Consider the following 18,729-nt stretch of genomic DNA (forward strand, 5'->3'; position numbering starts at 1 on the left):
CTTCCCAGAACTGACGATTGAATCCTGTATGAATATGTTTCGTATTTATTCGTACTGCATTAGCTTCGGGTTTGATTCATCACCATGTGGTGAGTGACTCCGGTGTGTGCAAAAGTGTTGTACTGTTCGTACTGCTTTTGCATCGGCCTCGATTTATCTCCAGCAGAATTTGGAGATTTGCGATTGGATGCGATGATGAATGGCGATGAGTGGTGATGATGATAGAAAAATTGAATCATCGCAGTCCACCGGCAAACATTGCAACGGGCAGCAAGCGATGCGGGTGGAGAATAATACACCAACCTAGGTATGGGAGGTATGGAGCGAGGTTCAAACGATATCGCTGCTCGTCGTAGTTTACCATAGATTACTAATAGCATGACAAATCGAACGTTATTTAATTATTGCTAATAACGATATGTTTAATACTGGCAAACATGGCTTAGCATTTTTGCATTTCTTATTAAGAAGAGTGTGCTGTGCATCATTCTACCACATTGGTTTATGTGATTAGCACTGTTCAAAGAATTTAATTATTCTAATGCATTGAAGGGATTATGAATTTGGGTAAAACATTAGCCAAGATTTCAACGTGATAGCAAAAATTCATATTCCAATAGGTTTTCGATATGTTGGCACCAAACGGAAGTCTTAGATTTCTAAAATAGGCGCGGAGTGCTTTTTCCAATTTGTCTTCACCTGTACTAAAGAGGTGGTGCTGTTTGAAAGAGATGGCGTCACAACATTTAAAGTATAATAAATTTCCTTGTATGGACAAATCACCCATTCTCACCAACTACGCATCTCATCAATATAAAATTTGAATAAAAAATGCATGAAATATTTAATAGGTTTTTTGTACCACTGACTCATTCTTCAGTTCGAAACAATAAAAGAGCTTTCATTGTGTCTCCATACTAAACTCTATTTATCTACTTTAAATTTCTTCAAGGCAATTCTCCACCTCGTGTGTGTGGAAGGAACATAGAAAATTTACTATATTGAACAGCAGATATAACTAGTGTTTATGCTAAACCACATTGATACAAATACGCAACAACATAACACCATCTGCCACCTGGTAATGCATATTTGCAATTATACCATCATGTGTAGTAGCTGTTGAAATGTTTTAAATGGCCAACTGACGACGTTCTATAGTGACAATCTTATGAGACATTCAATGACCTCAAAGACTTTTTTACTCAAGGCAAATATCGGTAGCGAACTTAACAAATTAGCAAATAACTTAACCTGCATTCAACAAAATGGTTTCCGCTCATTTTTTGAGGCGGAACAGGACATGAAAATTTATTGACAATTTATTGAGGCAGCCTTCACAAAACAAAAAATCCATTTGGTTTGTAAGAACAGATAAGAACCATTATTATGGAAGTAAATTTAGTCTGCCATGGAACTGGGGTGTAATGTGGCACGTGACCCACCAAATTGAATGTTTATTCTGAAATTTGATTGTACAGGCAAACCTCCATGAGTCGATGTTCTATGACTCGATATCGACTCATGGAAGCAAATTATGCCATATTAAAAAATATTTTCTGGGCTACTGTGATGGTCCCTTCAAACAGCTTCCCGGGGATTTTCTATTCCACATGTCGATGTTTACATGAGTGGATGGTCCCTTCAATATCGATTCATGGAGGTTTGACTGTATACGCCAATTTTAATAATATTTCCGAAATACAAATACTAAATTAATTGAAAGAATCTAAAAGCATTTATAAAGAAATTTCAGAAAGAATTCCTAAATAAATCATGACTTATGAGCTAGCCCAACCCAGGGAGAAGCCATGAACCGAATAATAAGTCATGATATGTACTTGATTGGTATAAGAGATAAAAGAACAGGCAACTATATAAAAAAATTACACCGAAATATAATTTAAATATCAAGACATGCTACGAATAAGAACAAACTAATAGCACATGATATTGATCACTTATTACAAATAGTTTTTGCGAGTTTACGGAACATATAAATATCCAATCAGCCAACGCACTAAATTTCGAATATTTCCGAATCTAACGTGAAATCTGTGTTTTTATACGCCAGTGAGACTTGGTGTGTATTAAAGTTACTAGTACCCCACCATTACCATTACCAGAACTCTGTCTCCACCAATGTGTATAGCGTTAATGGGGTAAATGATGTATACAGCAAATGATGTATAATCAATTAATAGTATCAATAGCAATCAAAAAAGTTTGTTCGAGCTTCCATGTCTGTTCTCTGTGTTATTAGATACCGTGTAATTCGTTAAAAACGACAAAGATATATTTGGTATTAATTTGTTTTGTATCTCCTGTGTTAGATTATGAAGTGTTTAGCGTGAAAAATGCGTTGCTTTTCTTGTATATTTGGTTTTTCGATTTCCGACGTAATTGCGTTTTTTTTTTCAAGGGTTCCCCCTGGGAACAAAACTGCAAAAAAATGTTTTTCATTGATAATACGTTTCCCGACTATGTAGGACTCTTCACTAAAAAATGTAATGTGCCTTGTTTTGAGTTGTTTCACGTTAAACATAATTTTTAAAAATCTTCTATTTATTTTTGTTGCTGCTGGAATTGCGCTTGCAAGGCAATGGCAAATAAATTGCCACCAATATTGTCCCGCTTGCAAGGCACCATTTTCCAATGTTTCTGAACTGTTTAATGTATAACAAACATACATTCGAGTTTAATACCATGCAAACATTGTGTCTTATTGTTGTTTTTGTTAATTTATTGTTTAAATTCATCTGCCTTTAAAAGGGTTAATTCGTATAAGTTTCAACCCCATTACGTCGTCGCACATACTACGTCGCTGTCAAGCGGATGCATCCCTGATTTCATCTTTAACTAGAAGCCCAAGATCTCCCAAATAACTTTTAAGAATACTGTTACAGTATGCGTCTATCTCTTAAGTTCGAAGCGATATAACAATAATAAACGCCCAAATGTACTAAATACAAACCCACGCGGCTTGCGCTTCAAATGTTCCGAAAGGCTAACGCAGAACCTCTAGGTTTATATCCATAAGAGAATCTTGAGTAATGCTTCTTACAACTTCCAATCATACCCAATCATCATCACTCGCGATGCGTTTTGGCGATCCATCGCTAGTGATGCAATCAACAAGGAATACGATGAACACTTTATACGTAAAGCAAGAATCCGTGCAGATACGAATAACTGGTGAGTGCCGTTTGCTTCCAATTTGCAGATACTGGTAACTCAGTGATTGGCAGAAACACGGATGAAAAGGGAAGCCCAAAATGTATGGTTCGGTTCATTGCGTATCGTGTTCTCACGTGTGACGAAGACATACAAACAAAAGCTGTGCTATTCATAACTGAGCGGCATCTAAAGCGAAAGATGATGCTATGTAGGAATCAGTAACCCTGCACAATTACTAATCCGATGGTTTTCGATGAATCAACAATACAGTAAATTTCTTTGCCGAATGTTATCGTTCTTCCTGAGTCTGATGAACTTCCTGAAGATGTTCCCGCGCCTGACGTGAACCAGATTTATCGGTCACCTTCAGAAGCTTCTCCAAAATCTTCGCTCAATATTTCGGTACTGGAACCACCTTCTGAAACATCCTCGTCATTCAATATCTCTCCGATGAAGATACTTCCGCTGCCTAAGATGACAGCTCCGAGAGCCTCCAAGCGGAAGCGTAAATCCGAACGAGCAGTTGAGATTACCGGGGACAGCTATTATCAAAGCATAACGGCGTCGGAAGTATCAAAAACGATCAAAGCGATAAAAAAAGGACGAAAACCGGCAAAAACCCGAGGCAAAGTCCAAAAACAGGATGAAAGCTGTGAAGATATATTGTGCGATCTATGTGGTGCTACGTTTTACCCGTAATGCTGGGTAGACACCTTTACGTGGTGTGTTACGGGGTAAGATCTACCACGGTTACATTGCCAGCTACAGGCAAATCCTGACCCAACGAATACCTTCCTCATTATCCAACTCCGTGGTGCTTATGAGGGTGTCGCTAAGTCGGTGGCCTCTCGTTAAGTAAGTACTACATCAACACTTCCTTCCTCTCCCTAGTTACGGTGAAGATGGGCGTGGCCAGGAGTAGTAATCCTCATGCTTTTGTTATTTTTGTTTAAGACTGGAATCAAGGACCATTCCCCTTCTTGATTTCTGATAGCATTCTAGATAAGGATCTCAAAAGTAAAACATGAGTATCACTAGTGTCCAATCTACGAATTACACCGTAACAATGCTAATGCTAATGCTAATGCTAATGCTAATCTATGTGGTGCTACGTTTTCGGAATCAATCGACGGTCAAAGATGGGAGAAATGCATTTCATGTTTGATGTGGTTCCACGTTGAATGTACTGCGAACGAGGATGATTCTAAATGCTGCTCCTGCAATTAAGATCTCTCATTAACGTGGACGACAGACTTAAGTGTTTTAACACTTTTCAATCCTTTCTTTTGTTTTAAGTTGTTTTAAAGGTAGTTATGAAATGGACTTTTTTTTACGTTTATTACAATATATATACAAGAAAATAAACTCTGATCTTATAATATGTTGCCATAAATGTTTTGTGCTATCAATTTTTAACATGAAAAATGTCAATGAAACCAATATGTTCATTTTACCCTCACAAGGTGTTCATATTACCACCTGCATATGTTCATTTTACCACCCCGCTATGTTCATATTACCACCCCCATATGTTCATTTTACCCGCATAACTTTTACAGGTCTGGAATTTCACAGTTTTTTTAAATGCAAAAAATACATATAAAATCACGATTTTGACTACTAATTTCCAATACTTATCATGGAGATGTATTAAAAAAATGATCTGATGTACTTTGTTTTGTGTTTTATTGTTTAGTTTAAGAATAATACGAGAAAAAGCTTAACGTGTTCATTTTACCACCTGTTCCCCTATTATTTTACAAATATATGCAATCGCCTCGCCCATATAAAAAATGTATAAAATGAATTTTGCTTAATGTAATTTGTAAGCAGTATCAGAACGTTGGCTCAGGTTGTGCGTTCCCTTCCATTTAAGAGGTTTGTGCCTTGACCCTTAATAGTATTTATTATCAGGGGCGATTCAAATATGACGTCCTCTACTTTTTAAGATTTCTAGATACCCCCTCCCCCCTCTGTCTAGCTTTTTTGTATACCTAGTATATGTATAGTCACAAAATCTGAAATCCTCTCCCTCTAAACATGTGACGTCATTTTGAAACGACATTTGGGGGTCGTACACTTATTACGTAAGCACTTATGGGGGAAGGAGGGGTCTGCCATTTTCTTACGCGCCATAGAAATAAAAAATGATTTGTATGGGAAAAATCTTACATGGGGGAGGGGAAGTTGAAAAACCAAGGAAAATTGCTTACGTTATTAGTGTACGGTCCCTTACCTGTACTGGAAAGGATGGAGTAAGACATGGAAATAGGGAAAAGTTCGTTCGACTTCGTGCAAAATGATAAAACCGATAAAACCTCAGCCTTTGAATGAGCAGATTTATTTCTAACACAAACAAAAACGGTAACGCCACGGTGTTTTTCGAAAATATTTAACTGAAATTTTTAATAGATTAGCGCCACTTCAGTTCAGAATGTTAACATGATCTGTTTCGCAGCTTTTCAGTTCATTAATGTCATTACCAGAGCCGTAGCGTGGACCAGCGCTCTTGGCGAAACCATGATTTAGCACCCCTCTCTTACAAATGAAAATAAAAATGCGAAAATTTAACATTGACAGACAATTTGAAATTCACCAACACTAAGATTAGAAGGTTAAGTGGTTTAAAGATGCTTTAAATATCATTCAATACTGCAAAGAGTACAAGAATCTTTGTTTCTGATGAACTTCATTGAACTGAATGATGAACTGAATTGCAGAATGTCCTTCTGAGATTTGTTTCAATTTGGTAATACATACTTTTTTGATTATTTCACAAGTTATGTAAGCGACCTTTCAGAGCCGCGCGGAAATTCAATAAAAATGGTAAAGTTTTTCCAGAGCCTACTGCTGGGTCTAGTAGGTCGATGGTCGGAATCGTTATCGAACCTATTCGGATCAAGGAAAATCCAATTCCGGAGTGATTTTGCACTCACTACATCAAAACAACGGCGACACTGTATACGCATATTTCTATTCGTGTTGTTTTGACAGAACTCTCAGGATAGAACATGTCTACGGTGGCTCGATCTGTTCGTTCCATAGCGGCAGTTTTTGCTTATTGATTGATCCATTTCGAAAGCCCCATAAAAATGTCCACGTCGTTGTAGCTCTCGTTACAAGTGCGGCATAAACGAGAAAGAGGCGCAGTTTTTCCCAGGTTTGTCTTTGATCTAGGGACGCAGAATAGATCCACCTGACGTATACCATGCGTGGAAAACCAAAAACGGGAGGTCACTAGTAATGCTGCAGTCAGAGGCGCGGTCACGTTCCGAGACGTGGGTAGGACAAAAACTGTACATATTATCGAATCTATAAAATAATTTTAGAGAGTTCCAGGGACTCGGATTTCAAGAGATTTTTTCGGACATCCTAAGATAAGTTATAAAAACTCCTATGACTATTAACACAATTATTGCATTTCCAGAGTTTACAGAACATTTCCAAGAAGTATGTCTTCAAACATCTTTACGAATTTACATAAATGATTATGGTTTTCTGTAAATTAAAAAAATATTCAATGTTTCAAGCAATTATCACGAATTTCGAACCTTCAGAAATCTTTAGAAACATCGCTACGATCTACCAGTAGAGCTTATGATCGTCCAAGAATCTTTCAGAGTGTTCAGTACTAGTAGTACAGTAAAATCCCGATTTTATCATCCCCCATGAATTTTAAGGTTATAAAATAGGAAATGATACAAAATCGGAAAAAATATTTTCAATTTCTTTATTTATTTCACAAATATGAATCAGTTTATGCCTTGGGAAGGCAAAATGCATGACCGGAGCCCATAATTTCTTATCGAAAAAGCCTACGAAATTCATGACAGGTACTCAGAAATGACTCATGATAAACCACAGACGGTGAAAGTTATTTCATGAAAATCATTGTTGTTAGCGGAATTTTTTGTAAAAATAAAAAGAATGACAAAGTTTTTCAATTTTTTTGGGGTGACAAATTCGGGTCAAATACGTGATAAAATCGAGGTAGTCAAAATCGGGGAGTGACAAAATCGGGTCGATACTGTAGTACAGTACAATAGGATACATGGGTTTTCAGAAATCTCAAGAATAATGTTACTCCGTATTTTAGACTTCTTTCTTTCCAACTTCTAAGATTTCATGCAAACGTAGGTATATTTGTGATTCCTACAGATTTCAATAAACTTTAAGAAGCTTTCAGAGTTCTTTTTCTTATAGGCTTGCAACCACACATCCGGATGTGCTACAATCATCATAAACTATTTCATTTTTGCATATTTCTGCAATTGATCTCTAATACCCTTGTTTAGTTTCTCAATTTTTGGAGACGAGCTCTGCAGTCTAGTGACTACAGCTTCTGCCTTATAGACAGGAGGACCGTTTTCTCGGTCTCTAGTAAGAACAACAACTACACACTAACATTCCTCCTTTCTCAGCTGACTGGCGACGTTATTGATCTATATTTAAGTGCGGCTGAAACGTGTACACCCAGAATAGGTGGTAAATCCTAACTTTTATTTAGTTTGATCGTAGCGCAATTTACAACATTTTTTGTAGCGCAATCTACAACCATTGACAAGTACAGTCAAGTTAAGCTAAGCTAAGTTATATCCTTGTTTGAATATTCGACTTTTGTTCAATGTCTGTCTAAACTTCAGAAATTCTCTGAGCCTTCCTGAACTAGCAGGAATAGTAACGTACTTCCAGAACATTTTCTACAATTTTATGGAAGGGCAAAAACTATTAGAAACTTCAAGACTTCTTGGAAAATCTCAATACATCATTGAGCAATTTTCGCAATAGAAAAAAATCCTCACAGATTCTGAAGAGCCTTTCAGAATAGATTTTTCTTTTACAATCCCGGAAACCTCCACGATTGTCAGATTAACGTTTAAAAAGAGGCGTCGCGTTCGCATGTGCAACCTGTGTAATGCACAGGTAGCAATGTTGTCCCTAACATTTAAACTCTCAATAGATTTTTTGTCATTCTTATCCAAATATATATTGGGATTATGTGCATTTATCATATGTTTTGTACAAATTTACCGATTAATAAATACATAATCGTTAAATATGCACAGATTTTTTTTATAGGCGGCATGTGATATGAGGCATTGAAATGCTGCAATGGGGGCGCGTTATATTTTATTTTATGATACCGAAACGATGCACCGCCACATGTTGTCCAACACGTGCACTTTCAGCTGAGAACGGTTTACCGTGCATCATACACGCATTATTTTGTATGTGTAGGTCATCCGCTCTAACTACAATCGACGATGTATAGGTAGGTAAAGCGTTCTTCGTTGGCAGTGCACGGTTCGGTGCAGAGCGCGCGATTGAAACAAAACATAAAGAGAAAAGAGGCTCTCTCAAAGCGCCCAATGGCGAAAGTCCGGCCAGGATGCATTTATTGGGGGGTGTTCTGACTTGTCAATATCCCCAACTCAGCCATCTTGGATTTTTGTATGGAATTTATGCTCGTTTGTTTACGTTTTGCACTGAAAATGTATGTTTCCCCCCCGCGCTGGTTATTCCCATCTACTGACGAAGTCATATAACCTGTACATAAAAAAATCTTGAGTCCGGCTTTGAATAAGCACATCGGAGCAAGAACGTCTTTCATATTCATTGGGATTCTGGCTTATGAAGGATTTTTCGTCAAATCCAATATCCAAAATATTTGGGAGCTATTCGTATACCATGTGGACAACTTAGGCGTTAGAGGGGTATGAAGAGTGTCCATGGTTCAGACAAATTAATGAAAACATGCATGAGCAGATTAATAGATTTTATCAGATTATTATTTGTATTTTATTTTTGTGAATTTTGATACAGTGATCAGTTCTTCGCTTAACTCGATAAATGGGATGTAGCTTAGAAGCAGATAGACATGGGAAACATGCTTGAAGATAAACGATTATATTGGATTTCATTTCAGGTCCCTTTTTTACACGTTTTTTCTCAAAATATTCAACTTCAATCAAACGGTACGCAGTAGACTGATTCAAAATTTGACTTTTTTCGCTCCCCTGTGCTTAAACGATTACATTTGCTATTTTAACAATCATCCTATTTTTTAGCTAATTTGGTTGTAATTTGAGTGAGCACGCGTAATATAAAGTTTGTATGAAAATCGATATGAAAACAGTAACATTTGGGCAAACCGTTCCACAACGCTTCCCATAAAGCTTTAAAAACGTATGAAGACATTGGCGACAGAGCAAATTTAGCAAGGAAGCAGCTCATCTTTGTTGCGAAACGATTTGATGCTTACAAAAAAAGATATTAAGAAAACACAGAATCGTGGGAAATTCATTTTAACACGTAAAAGAGTAACATCAATATCAATAATGAGCATTTTTGTTTTCTATATAACTTTGCTTACAAAAGTCAAATCGCTTCGCAACAACAACTGTCTTTCAGCTTAGGAAGTGTTCTATGAAGTCGAAGCGTTAATTATATTCAAATAGTTCATGGGCCATCTCACGGAACGATCTTTTACATCAATGCCGATTTCCATAGTAATTTTCATATAAACTTCAAATGACGTGTGAACAATCAAATTACATCCAAATTAGCTAAAAATTTAGGAGGTTTATTTAAATAGCAAATACAATCGTTTAAGCATCGGGGTGCAAAAAAAGTCAAAATTTGAATCACTCTAGTGCACAGGTTGAAGAATTGATCACGCGACGCCTCTGCGTTTAAACGATATTTTTTTCGATCAAGAAATTGAAACAGTCTTATATGCTTTAGTTATCCATACTGTATGTTCTTACCATAATCATGGGTAGCACTAGAGGCCTTGATAAGAGAAACGCGGATTGACATGTGCCGCCAATCGAACCGTCAAAAAACAGCAGCCAATCGAGCAAGAGACCTGTCAAGCAGCCAAAACATCGGCTCAAATACTGAAAACGGCTAAATTGGATTTAACACCATTTACGAATAAAACAATTTTAAATGCATTTTTAATTTGTTATCAATAATATATGCATATAAATGATAGATTTTGAAATGCAATTGTTTTGTTTGTTGGATTCTATTGCCATGTGATGTGAACACATTAAATAACGATATGTAAAATTTTACCTGGATAAATCATTTCTTCCTTTTCATGTGTTGATTGGCTGCAGTGTTGGCAGAGCTACATTTTCTATCCGCGTTTCTCTTATCAAGGCCTCTAGGTAGGACAATGCTTCGACTGTCCTACCCAGGTATTTTCTTGCGTAGGACATGTCCTACTTGTCCCACCCACTCCCGGCGCCACTGCTGCAGTGAATAGAACCAAGTACAAGTCGACGAAGTGTAGAGTCAAGCCACATCAAGGACGGGCCGTCGATCAGTTAATGATGTGATCTGCAGGCCGCTAATTCTTCTCTGATATGTTTCATGAGGGCAATGAAATTGTCTATACAAAAAACGCTTGAATGTTTGCTGCACTGATTCAATACGTTCTACATTTCGCGAATAGTCATTGCTATCCAAAATTATGGTTCCGGAAATCCCTCGGTGGCTCTAATATGTAATGGCTAAAATTAGAAATAATTCGATTCCCACAATATTGGTAATCAAAATTCATGATTTTCAAATAACTTGTTGTGTATGATATTTTTGTTTTTTTTTCTTTATTTTTCTGACCTCTTGTAACCGGTGTCGGAAGTTTTTGAGAAATCGAAATAGCAGTCAAAACTAAAACAAATCCATATAACATGTTGAATGTTGATGTGGAAATAAAGCATTATTTTTTACTTGCTCTCACACTTAGATTCATTTTCTGAGTTCGGTAAGATATATTACCGAAAAAATCCTGTAAATTTTGTTTTTACAGATTTTTCGGTAATCAAGCAATATTTTACCGAATAACTGTAAAACCTAACCGAAGTTTCGGTTCCGAGAGTGTCAATAGCAAAATAGCTGTCAGAAAATCACCGAAAGATCAGCAAATGAGCAAATCTACCGAAATCTGTAACGACAGGTACCGGACGAACAGTAAAGAAAGCCGAGAATTCGGTAGCCGTCGTGACACTACCACGCCATCCACGCCAGAAGCTTTTTGAGCTGCAAGAAGAAAAAATTTCTTTTGTGCGGAAACGGTTCTGCAATGTACGCTTTTGTCAATCCAGGTAATTAAAGATCTTTCGTGTTTGATTCAAGCATAATTTGTTTCTGTTTTTGCAGACTTGCAATCAGTATCACGACATTCGAGTTCCTACATGCAATCGAACATTGTTGAAAAATGTCTGCCTATTGGTTCACGAGATGGTTCGGATGTTTTCCTGCGATTTCTATATGTACCCAGCCTCGGAGTATATCAACCAAAACTTGCAACTACACGATCTTCTGTAATGATATGCTCTCCGATTTTATGTGACTTATGTATTTGAATCTGTTTTGTGGAAATAAATGTATTTGTCTTCAACTCTCATTTTTTTTTGTTTTCATCTCCAACAAAATATCAAACCAAAACAGAAATGATCAAAATATTCATCATTACTGACCATTTCGGTAATGATTAAAAAATTACCGAAGTGCTCGGTAATTTTGACATTTCATGGGATGAACCAGTTTACCGATCGTTCGGTTGTTTCGTTATTTACCGAACAGGTTACCGAACGTTCAGCTGTTGAGAATTCGGTAAACGAATTACCGAAGTCGGTAATTTATTCTAAGTGTGTAGATTATTCAATATATCTGTACCATTGTGTCAAGGTACAATCAAGTGGTGGAATTAAATGGGAAGGTACAAACTTGTCTTATGACAAGTGAAGACATTCCACTAAAAAGCTCAAAATAATTTTCTTAACATAAGATCGTGTATCATGGCGAATAAGAGTACAAAAGGGAGACCAATTCGCTAGCATATGCGACTTTGTGTTGGCTGGGTATTAACATGTTGGGATGCTTTCATATTGGTGTACACTGACCCCACAAATGACCCTTTCGGCCAAATGACCTATTCTGCCAAATGACCTTTTCGGCCAAATGACCTACTCGGCCAAATGATATATTCGGCCAAATGACCCTTTCGGCCAAATTACTTTCGCCCTAATGGTCTGTTCGGCCAAACAACTTTCGGCCAAATGTCCTGTTCGATCCAATGACTATTCGACCAACTGACCTATTTGGCCAAACGACGTATTAGGGCAAATGACATATTCTGCCAAATGACCCTTTCGGCCAAATGACACATTTGGCCAAATGACATATTTGGCCAAATGACATATTCGGCCAAATGACCCTTTCGGCCTAATGGTCTGTTCGGCTGAACGGCCCTTCTCCGCGCTGAGAGTACAGGCAGTGAAGATCAAAGCAGCGGAGGAGATGAATACGTTAGTTCGGCGGACGATAGAAATTAGCCAGTTCCCACCTTGAGATAAGCTAAGGATGTCATCCAACAGCTAAAGACCAATAAAGCAGCTTGTAAAGAAAGTGTCGGAGCTGAACTCATTAAGAAGGGCCCAGATAAGCTTGCTAATTGTCTGCACAGGTTGATAGTCAGAATCTTGGAAACTGAACAGCTACCGGAAGAGTGGAAGGAAGAGGTGATGTGCCCCATCTACATGAAGGCCACAAGATGGAGTGTTAGAACTTTCAAGCGATTACCATCCTAAATGCCGCCTACAAAGTGATAGCCCAGATCATCTTCCGTTCGTGGGAAGTTATCAAGCCGGCTGCATTGACGACGGATATTTACTGTACGGCAAATCCTTCAAAAATTCCATGAGTACCAGTTCCTAATGCACAATCTGATCATCGATTTCAAGGCGGCATACGATAGTATGATTCATTTAGAGCTATCGAAAATTATGAGCGAGAACAGCTTTTCTGGGAAGCTTCTTCTTCATCATCTTCTATGGCTTTACATTTCCACTGGTACTCGGCCTGCCTTTTCAATTAAGTTATTCTATTAGCATTTCCTCAGTTTATTAATTGCTTTGCTAAGCCCGCCATTGCAAGAGTATATACATAATATTTATATAATATTACATATCTTGTATGGCAAGCACAATGTATACACTATGCCCTGGGAATGATTTTAACGTGCACACAAAATTAACCAGGGTAGCTTCATATCACAATAATCTGCTACACGAATTGATTAGGTATTTGGCTTTCTCAAGCATTTAAATGTGTTTAAAAATTGGACCTGGAGAAAACACTCAGACTTAAGAGGTGTAAAATAACTTATTTGCATGGAAAACAAAACGCGCATGGTGCTGATTGAACAAAAACCTTATGGGTGGGTTGAAAAAAAAAACACATATATTCGATTTTCGATACAAAAAACAAAGATCGTTTGTGGCTTTTGAAGGGATCCTTGAAATTCGGGGATCGGAACCAAAACATTACACGAACATCCCTCGTGGGGATCGAACCCACGACCTTTGGATTAGAAGTCCAACGCGCTATCCGCTGCGCCAGAGGGACGAGAACACTCTCAAATGTAATTGCGAGCAGCCCAAAGTAGAGCATTTAGCAAATGATACTGCACTCTCGCTAGTCGCATATTTTGGTGTTATTATCATTATCTAAATGTTGTTTTTCTTAAAAGAAAGTGGAATACAATATCGAGTAAAATTATCTCATAATCATAACTAGTCATTCTATTTAAAACTATAGGATTTCGAATTAATGTATTTGTATCCTTTCTCACTTCATCTATTGTATACATGTGGCCGTAATACTGCCGGGCCGTATATTAATTTCCTTTGAGTTCATGGGGGAGAGGATTTGCCATTTCCGTACGCCACGCACAGAACAAATAATTTGGATGAAAAACAACTAACTGTTTTGGAGAGAAGGAGGGTTTGAAAACCTAAAAAAAACTCTAACGCAACTTGAGTATTACACGTCTCCAACAAAACTAATACTCTCGTTTCTTAATAATGTTGTAAGCTCTATAGTCGCGCTTAAATGTTGTGTCTGGGTGAATACTCACGTGACTAATCCGAATTTCATTTAGGAAAAAACTAGATTTTTCAACGTGATGTTTCTCAACGGTTTCGCGTTAAAATTACATTCCGAAGCATCACAGAATGCTGGTTCCTGAGTGACATGTTCACCTTTTTATTGGTTCTGAACCGAAATTATTTTTGAAGCAAAAAACAAGATTATCTGATAGTAGTACATACCTGGGAGTTCTCAAAGTTAATGTTTTTACTACACTTGTTTTGAAGAAAGTACTCCATTGAGTTTATTGAGAGAAATGAAAAACAATTATTATTGTCTTTATTTGAAAAGCTTTCAGCCCTTGGCTGGCTCACCTCTCTGAAAAACAAAACAAAGTCAAAGGAAAGCGTGCTGAAGTCATTTGTTCCGTTTGGTCAGATTCCGGATCACTTTTTGATCTATTTTATGGCTTGATTTGCGGTGTCTTCGGGGTTATTATTTTGCATAACAATGTGATAGATATCTATTCTGAAGAAATTTTGACCAACTAGTCACATTAGGGAACATTTGGAATGTTATGGAAGTGCTAATATCATCTTCCAAACTTAGACGTACATGTTCATGATAGAATAAATTAGAGACGAAAATATAAATTTGATAATTCCGTTAGGATACGGCAAGCATGAAGAATGTTTTCATAGAAGTGGATTCGAAAGCAACCGGAGGGCAATATTTGTGATGGTATAAATCTCACGACCTTCCTCCTGTGACGAGTGAATTGTGAGTACCGTCACAAATCTTGCCCACCGGTCGCTTTCATTTCCACTTCTGTAAATATTCTTCATGCCTGTCGTATCCTAACGGAACTATTGAATCTATACTTTCGCCTCTACCTAATTTTATTATGAACATGTACGTCTAATTTTGGAAGATGATATTAGCACTTCCATAATATTCCAAATATTCCCTAATGTGACTAGATGGTCAAAATTTTTTCAGAATAGATATCTATCACATTGTTATGCAAAATAATAACCCTGAAGACACCGCAATTGCGTAAATTGTAAAATGCGTTTAACTTCACGCAGAAGTAATACACTCATCTAATTAATCATAACATATTGGAATGCTATTTTCCGAATTTAAGAATTTTGTAGAACAACTACTTTCATGGGAAACAGTGTTTTTAAGCACTTAAAAGCTTGACAATCTTTTTAACATGGTTAACCACCGTGAACGGAACGAATCGCAATGTTCACAGGACTTGTAGATCACATCAAAAGCTTCCGTTTTTTAGAGGTTGTTGCGATGATTTTGGCTTTTATATCTCTCGTTAGATTTTTTTTTCAAAATTGAAAATAGTTTTGATAATTTTTGAAAAAATGAAGAGGTCCAATGTACATTTTCTTCAAATGCCGATCTTCTGTAACAAAAATAATAAAATGGCCTCCACCATTTGACCCCGAAATATTAGTGATTGTCTAAATAACGTTTTTTATTGATATTAAAACCATTCAAGAATCATTCCAAACACTGGACAACTGTTCTTTACATTACATTACATTTAACGTTACATTTAAAACAAAATAAAATCAAATCAGTTTGTCGAATACTGTCATCTGTTAATTAAGTTAATCCGTTTAGTGTTAACCGGTGGATACCTGTTCTGAACACTCATTTGTTTCAAGTTCTATTTCACGCAAGCCCCTACATTATATAATAATGAGTGCTGACAACTCCAGATACTCAAGATGATGAGCAGAACGGACCACACTTATTTTTAAGACTCAACATTCTACCAAAAAATACTTTTCTGCTTAAGTTCCTTCAAGGGTAAAAAGGGAAAGGTATTTGGCATTTCGGACTTATGCTCCAAAGACACCTATGCTCTATAACCTTTGTAGATGGCGCTGCACTGTGGTCGGATATCATGAAATCATGGCATTAATGAATAACTCCTTAGGGTTCCATCATAGAAGTTTGGTGTCTTCCACAAAGTTGTTGCATGATAATAAGGCCATCATATGGTGATAAACATATAGTTCGGAACTCTCCCGCTAGGGCGGCGCTTCAGCTAACTTTTTATATGAGCATGATAGGATGATGGTGTCTTCAGCAAAAATCAAGAATTCAGTATTATGAACAACTCTTGTGAAGGAACTATTTTTGAAAAGGCTTTTGATTCTAAGATACAATGCATTTCATGTAAAAAATGTGAGTTTATCCAAAATTTGATTATTTTTAGTTTAATTTTGTATCTATGTGAAATATTCATCTTCGCATAATTTTTATGTACCTTGGAGAGCAATATATAGTAGTGTCTAAGTCGATTTGACAATGAAATAACTTGGAGAACGCCTTCTTCTTCTTCTTCTTCTTCTTCTTCTTATTGGCATTACATCCCCACACTGGGACAGAGCCGCCTCGCAGCTTAGTGTTCATTAAGCACTTCCACAGTTATTCACTGCGAGGTTTCTAAGCCAAGTTACCATTTTTGCATTTGTATATCATGAGGCTAGCACGATGATACTTTTATGTCCAGGGAAGTCGAGACAATTTCCAATCCGAAAATTGCCTAGACCGGCACCGGGAATCGAACCCAGCCACCCTCAGCATGGTCGTGCTTTGTAGCCGCGCGTCTCACCACACGGCTAAGGAGGACCCACGCCTTAATTATTGTTAAATATTCAAAAATATGATGAAAAATCGATTTATTTTCCTACTCCCTCCACTTCCCGCTTAGATTTTTTTCGGATAGAATCTTTGGGTTATAAAGAATGTAACGGACGTGAATTCGGTTGCAGAAATTTGCCGTAAATCTTCCACAGTGCTTAATTATTTATTGAGTTCTGCATGTGTTTGACGAAAACCTGTCACTTATTCAATCAAAGTAGGCCGTCAAAATAATATTATAATGAGCATATAAATTTTCTGGGCCGTGTTTAAGCTTCGTTTATTTTGAATTGCAGCAGTATTGTTTTAAAGTATATTAGTCTGGAATTTAGCTGAGAAATCACTAAATGGCACTACATATTTGATTCCCTTGAAGTTAAAGTTAGTTCACTCTGGACGGATTTTGAAACAAGAAGGTTTTATTTTATCCATAAGTTCTGACTAGTTCATATCAAAACGTTAAATTAATTAACGTTGTTCATAAATCTATGTCTAATTCGAGGAGTGTGCAAATCATAAAAAATTGAAAATGTGTATTTTATAAGTTTCGTCAGAAATACCATGTTTGGCGATATTCTATTTTCATCTTCATTTTGTGTTTTTATTATGTTCAGCATAAACAGTTGGTATGCCAACGTTAAACGTATGCCAACGTCATTTTGTAAAAAGCCCGTGAACTGTTCGGAAGGCCTAATTTACTGCATCTAATCCCACAACAGTAAAAAAGGCTTTACTATCTTGCTTATATGTGGTAAGCTCGAAATGATTGAGTTAGATTTACAAAATCAACCAAAATGCAAATGTTACAAATATGCGATCATGGCCAGTATAGTACCAGTATAAAATTTCTATTGCATGGCACTATGAATGATAGCAATGGTAGGACTGCTTTCAAGGAATTCGTGGCGTATGGTAAATTGAGCGCAAAATCATTCAGTGGAACAAATGAAACAAATGAGAGTTACGGCAAATTTCTGCAACCAAATTCCCCTCCATTACATTCTTTACAACGCAAAGATTCTATCCGAGATAAAATCTTGGTGGGATGTGGAGGGAGTGGGAAAATAAATCGATTTTTCTATATATTTTAACTATTTTACAATTATTAAGACAATTTTTAGGTTGTTTGCCGGTTAAATCGGGTCATACCCTACCATATATTACTCTTTGGGATACAAAAAGCTTATGCAAAAATAAATATTGCACATAGATGCAAAATTAATCTAAAAATAATCAAATTTTGGATAAACTCACATTTTTTACATGAAATGCATTGTATCTCAGAATCAAAAGCCTTTTCAAAGATAGTTTCTTCACAAGAGTTGCTCATAATATTGAATTCTTGGTTTTTGCTGAAGACACCATCATCCTATCATGCTCATATAAAAAGTTAGCTGAAGCGCCGTCCTAGCGGGAGAGTTCCGAACTACCATGGATATTCAAATTTCGGACACGCTCAAACTTCGGACGCTGCAATTTGTATGGGAAATTTTCTGAAATATTTCATCGAAATGTTTCGTCCAGCTGAATCGGACGGACTAACAGTTTTAACTTGTTTTAGTATAGTTACATTCTAATAAAAGATATTAAAACATTGTGACGAAATGGTTAAAAGACAATCTGAGCTGTGCAGTGAGAATTGTTCCTAATTATTTTCCCCGGTACTGTGTAATCAGGTGTCCGAAGTTTGAATCTTTGTGTCCGAAATATGAATCCAACCCCGCCGGTGTCCGAGGTTTGGAACAAATAGAAGCCGAATATTTCCATAAATTGCAAACAACCTTCGCAATATCTGGCACATATCAAATACGTAGCACAAATATGAATACTATGAATAACTGTGTGATTTAAAATGTAAGTAAACAGGATGATCGTATGTCAGAAAGTGCTTAAGCGTCCGAAGTTTGAGTTTACACGGTATATGTTTATCACCCCACCCTACCCTACCCTCATGGCCTACTAATCATGCAACAACTTTGTGGAAGACACCAAACTTAT

General features: G+C 36.9%; 1 non-coding gene across 1 annotated transcript; it reads right to left on the reverse strand.

The window, feature by feature from the left end:
* Positions 1–13,523: 13,523 nt before the first annotated feature.
* Trnar-ucu (transfer RNA arginine (anticodon UCU)) lies at positions 13,524–13,596 on the reverse strand. The gene has a single exon. It is a non-coding gene; the product is annotated as a tRNA-Arg (tRNA).
* Positions 13,597–18,729: the final 5,133 nt, after the last annotated feature.

Source organism: Armigeres subalbatus, chromosome 2, assembly GCF_024139115.2.
Source record: "Armigeres subalbatus isolate Guangzhou_Male chromosome 2, GZ_Asu_2, whole genome shotgun sequence".
Lineage (NCBI taxonomy): Eukaryota > Metazoa > Arthropoda > Insecta > Diptera > Culicidae > Armigeres > Armigeres subalbatus.